This window comes from Asparagus officinalis, chromosome 10, assembly GCF_001876935.1.
Source record: "Asparagus officinalis chromosome 10, Aspof.V1, whole genome shotgun sequence".
NCBI classification, from domain to species: domain Eukaryota; kingdom Viridiplantae; phylum Streptophyta; class Magnoliopsida; order Asparagales; family Asparagaceae; genus Asparagus; species Asparagus officinalis.
In genome coordinates this window covers 4,008,522-4,014,385 of record NC_033803.1, presented here as the reverse complement: position 1 = coordinate 4,014,385, position 5,864 = coordinate 4,008,522, and the positions used below count along the sequence as shown (strand labels likewise).

Below are 5,864 nucleotides of genomic sequence, written 5' to 3'. Positions count from 1 at the left end.
TCCTACAACGAAAGCTACAATCAAATAGCTTTCACGCCGACAATCGAAAGTTGGTGAGTTGCTTGGTAGAGAGCTGTGGGCAAATATTCATCTTCAAAACACTATAGATGTTGACTCCCGTCAAGCTCTCACAATGAAAGCTACAACCAAATAGCTTTCGGGTCGACAATCGAAAGCGGCAAATAGAGGACTTTTCACATAAGATCGAGAAGAGTTACAATTCAACGACACTTCCGACAACTGATGAAAACTCTATTCAGCAGTCTTCACAATCTACGGTGAAAGTTACAATCTGACGACTTTCATACCCTACAATAGTTAAAGCCAGGATTACCGAACAACGGTCCTCGCAACGCTTCACAGAAGAAGTTACAAGTCAAAAAGCTCCTTCTGAAACGCGGATGTCATCCCCGCGTTACAACTTGGGAAGTGCAGGCCACCCCCGCGTCTCCAAGATACAAGCTGAATGTGAGCGACCCTCGCGTTCATAGGGGTCCAACCAACACCGACCCCCGCGTCTCCAAGATACAAGCTGAACGTGAGCGACCCTCGCGTTCGTAGGGGTCCAACCAACACCGACCCCCGCGTTTCCAAGCAGGCAACAAGCCAAAACGCGAGCGACCCTCGCGTTCAATGATGTTCAGCTAACACCCAACCTCGCGTCTCAATTCTAAGAGGCGAAGTTGGGTGCTAAACGCCAGATTGGGCGTTTGACACGATCTGAGGGATTTTCGCCCACGTAGGAGCGGATATAGGGGTCAGTTACAACCTCCTATCCCCCTATAAAAACTCAACAAACTCAACTGAGTGAAAGGTTCGATTTTCTTGGCTCAGATCGACCACAGGAGACTGGCGGAAGGTTGGATTTTTGGCATCTGAACCACACAGGTTGGATTCTAAAGATCTAAACCGTACAGGTTAGAGATTTTCAATTCAAAAAACAGAAGAGTTAGCAAAGATCGAATTTAGAAGATCTCAACCACTCAGGTTTTGGCGATTCAACAGCAGCAGCGAAATCCTTGGAGATAGGATTTTTTGAATCACACTCAGAAGATCAAATCTGGGGGGATTCTTCTACAACAGAATAACAGCTTGATCATTAACCGAATTTTCGGTTCTAACAACTCTATTCACAGAGTTCTAACTCATTCAGAGTTCTTAAACTCATTCAGAGTTAAACATCAACTTTTCCACAGAAGTTCATCATTCCCACGAGATAAGAGACGGTCGGATCGTCAACGGAGAGCAAATTCGACGCGAGCAATCGAAGGAGGCATTCCATCGCTACCGAGAAGAACCCAGTTTTAAACAAAGGAGAGAATCAAACTCGTTCTCTCCTCTTTTGTAATCAAGTTGTAATCGAGATCAAAGGAATCCAAGTCAATTTTCTTTATTCTATTCTTTGCAATTTTTCCAACATACAAAAGATGGCGACTCCGCTGGGGACTAGCTTTTCCGATGAAGAAGTGGTGGCGCAGTCCGACGTTCACCTCATGGGAATGATAGTAGAAACTCTCGTCGTAGAGTTTGATCAAGCTAAGTATGAGGAAGCCTTATCCTCAGGATCGCTTAGCCCCAAGGCTAAGCACGATGTCCGCGAGACCTCCAAGAAGGTCAATTCTGTTGTCGAAGTGCCGAAGAAAGCCCTCTCCTTCGGCCAAGAACTCAAACTGGCTCTGCTGGCAGAGGATCCCACATCCGCGTCAACAAGACGTTCTTCGGGCCACAAACGGCCTTTGGAGGAAACGGGCCCTGTGAACGTCAGCGACGTTGCTGCTAAGGCTTTGAAACAAGCCAAAAAGAACGCCGCTCACCGACGGAGAAGATCCATACGACGAGCATGTTTGCGTCAAAAGTTGGTTTTGTCATGGAATTCATTATATCTTCAGTCGATTATAATAAATTCAAAAAAAGAGATAGCCTTTTTATAAGACTTCTTTTACACAACAAAATAAAAATTACAACTCTTGGGAAACAAACGCAGGATCGTTGTTTGGATCACTGCTTGCGTGGGATCTTTGCCTGTGCCGGAGGTGCGTTAGCCCGTGGACCACCAAATCACAGATTCTGATTGAATCGTGAGGGGTTTAATGATTCTACTTCGTTTATCGAAGTGAGAACTTGAAACGATATCTTATCGAAGTAAGATAGTCGTTCTTCTTGAAATCAAGTCAAAGCCTGAATATCAAGGAGTGGCTGGAAGCTCAGGAACTCTGCTCTCTCTACTCTGGAATGCTCTAAAATAGGCTCCCAATGATCAGCCCTCTCAAAAATGGCCTTCGGGGGGTATTTATAGCCCCTAGGAACAGTTGGTGGAAAACCAGCTCGCGAGACAGCATTTGCTGTCTCGGCTGTCGAGACAGTGTTTGCTGTCTCGGCGAGCGAGACAGTGTTTGCTGTCTCGGCCCGCGAGACAGTAAAGTTTTAACTGCCTTCCCACGTTTCAAACTCCGTTATTTTGGCAGTTATCCACGTGATTTTCGCCCACGATGTTTCCCACGTCCCTTGGACAGTTAATGGCCACGTGTAGGGCAGTTACAAAGATAGTTTTGACTATTTCAACACTGTCTCGCTGGCAAGACAGCAAATACTGTCTAGCTGGCGAGACAGCAAAGTCTGTCTCGCTGGCGAGACAGCAAATACTGTCTCGCTGGCGAGATGTGAGATCCTTTTGAGTGATTTTCTCTATGTTTGGGATATCTATTAGCATTTTTTGACGCCTACAGATACCCCCTCCAAAGTATTCCGGACTCATTCTTTTATAGAGGAGCATGGGATGCTTTGGATAAGATAGATTTTACTTACGATCCCTTCAAGGCTTGGTTGAGTAGATCGTGTGAAAGGACTTGTGAATGGCTTCAATGCTTGATCTCTGTTGCTTTTAGTTCTCCTGGTCTCTTGTTTGTTGGTAGAGATGAACCCGATGATGGAGAGGAAGAATTTTATATTCTATCTCCTGGTCTCTTGTTTGTTGGTAGAGATGAACCCGATGATGGAGAGGAAGAATTTTATATTCTATCTCCTGGTCTCTTTTTTGTTGGTAGAGATGAACCCGATGATGGAGAGGAAGAATTTTATATTCAGTAGTATGGTCTCTTTTTTGTTGGTAGAGATGAACCCGCTGATGGAGAGGAAGAATTTTATATTCTATTTCCTGGTCTCTTGTTTGTTGGTAGAGATGACCCCGGAATTGGAGAGGAAGAATTTTATATTCTATCTCCTGGTCTCTTTTTTTGTTGGTAGAGATGAACCCGATGATGAGAGGAAGAATTTTATATTCTATCTCCTTTTGGCTTTGGTCCTAACTGTTTAAAGGTTTGACCAAGATGGGAATTTGAGACGATCCTAACTGTTTAAAGGTTTGATCGTTCAATTTGTGGACCTTTCGTTCATGGAAGGAATCGAAAGGGGATTTTGGTTTTGGTCCTAACTGTAGTAAGGTTTGACCAAGTGGGAGTTCGGAGACGATCCTAACTGTTTAAAGGTTTGATCATTCAATTTGTGGACCTTTCGTTCATGGAATGAATCGAAAGAGGATTTTGGTTTTGGTCCTAACTGTAGTAAGGTTTGACCAAGTGGGAGTTCGGAGACGATCCTAACTGTTTAAAGGTTTGATCGTTCAATTTGTGGACCTTTCGTTCATGGAAGGAATCGAAAGGGGATTTTGGTTTTGGTTCTAACTGTTTAAAGGTTTAACCAAAAGGGAATTCGAGACGATCCTAACTGTTTAAAGGTTTGATCGTTCAATTTGTAGACCTCTCGTTCATGGAACGAATCGAGAGGGGATTTTGGCTTTAGTTCTACCTGTTTAAAGGTTTGACCAACATGGGGATTTGAGACGATCCTAACTGTTTAAAGGTTTGATCGTTCAATTTGTGGACCTCTCGTTCATGGAACGAATCGAGAGGGGATTTTGGTTTTGGTCCTAACTGTAGTAAGGTTTGACCAAGTGGGAGTTCGGAGACGATCCTAACTGTTTAAAGGTTTGATCGTTCAATTTGTGGACCTCTCGTTCATGGAACGAATCGAACTCGTTTATTATCGAGATCAAAGGAGAGAATCAAACTCGTTCTCTCCTCTTTTGTAATCAAGTTGTAATCGAGATCAAAGGAATCCAAGTCAATTTTCTTTATTCTCTTCTTTGCAATTTTTCCAACATACAATAAGTTAGTCGTCATACGGGCGGATTTGGATCCTCTCCACTAAAAAAAAGTAGTGGAGAGATCACTACTTTTAATCTTAAGCGTTGATTATTTAGTAGGCGGTTATGATACAATCTAAATCTAACACTTACCCTTTTAATCTTAAGCGTTGATTATTTAGTAGGCGGTTATGATACAATCTAAATCTAACACTTACCATACCCCCGTGTATTGCACTCATTCCTAATTTACACTAAAAGAAAAAATCATAACCATCAACTAGATAATCAATGACTGTGATTATGTAGTGGTCTCTCCACTATTTTTTTTGTAGTGGAGAGGATCTGAATCCCATACGGGCACACATGTTTTTATTGAAAACGTACGTTGGCTTCAAATGTATCTTGGAAAATTAAGAATGAGGCCAGGATTTTTCCATCCTGAAACAAGAATTTATCTCCAAGAGAGGGTGGACTTGGACCTCTTACTTTTCAAGGGAGAAGTTTTCAAAAGCACTTAATTTCCATGGGAAAAAATGGACCTCTACAAGGGAAAATAGTCTTAGCCAAAAGCTCTATATAATGAGGTTTCAATATTGTAGGAGATGCATCATAAAGTTTCTAAACGTAGTTATTTCCCATGGCAAACCACTATGTCACTTCCATTATGGCTCTTGCGTTGCTTTTTGGAGTCCTTTTGGAAATCCCAACAAGTATTTTGTCTTTCTCCCTCCTCCTTTCTCACAAACACAAGCATGCATGCAAGAATACGTATTCCCACATACACGCATGAATTTAATATACACATGCAAGCAATGTTTTAAATATCAGCTGATAAACTGTTATTATCGGTGATTTATCGGTTTTTATAGTTTTTGTGGAGCTTCTGCTATGATAAGTTTGATTTTAAATCGGTTATCATTTTTGGATGTTTATCGGCGATAATACGGTGATAAAGTGAGTTATCAGCTGATATTGTAGGTTCAAAATATCGGAATTATCGACCTTTGGTTTGGGTTTGAGTTTGCTCTTTGGATGTTTACGACTTATTATTTGATGTTTTTGGAACTTTGTTGTTTGGTGATTAGCTTATGTTTGTTTATGAATATTGCCATGCCTCGTAACTATTAAATCTCAACTCAGTAAGTTAGTTTATAATCTCGTGATTACACAATAATTATGTTGATGATTCTTCATTCTTTATGTATGTTATCTTGTTATTAGCTTGTATTACTAACTATGCACTCCAATGGTTTTATTGTGTGATCAAGAAGCAAGTTTCTACCATTGGTTAGTGATCCTAAACATGATTATTTACATTTTGGTATGTTTATATTTCACTAAGTACGATTAGATTACATTTTAGGGTCTTATACTATTTATGTATACCATCCAGTAATATCACAACGATAAGTACTACTTATCCCGATATATCCCCGACATCCCCTATCCGATATGGATTTTGACCGGCCGATAAATCCCTGATAGCCGATATTTAAAACCTTACATGTAAGCATGTATAGATAGGCACATTCACACACAAGATCAGCAGGATTGATGATAACAGCGTTTCATCTTTCTTTTCTTCAACTTCTTTGCGTCGAACCATCATCCCAAATTGTTTCAGGCGTGAAATAAAATAACGCACGATACTCTTCTTGTAAATTTCAGGCGTGCAATCCATAGGAGCTTGCTACGGAAGGCTCGGGGACAACATCCCCTC

At 41.4% G+C, this 5,864-nt stretch overlaps 1 pseudogene; it reads left to right on the top strand.

The window, feature by feature from the left end:
- Positions 4,756 to 5,864, top strand: part of LOC109825378 — a 2,269-nt pseudogene continuing 1,160 nt past the window's right edge.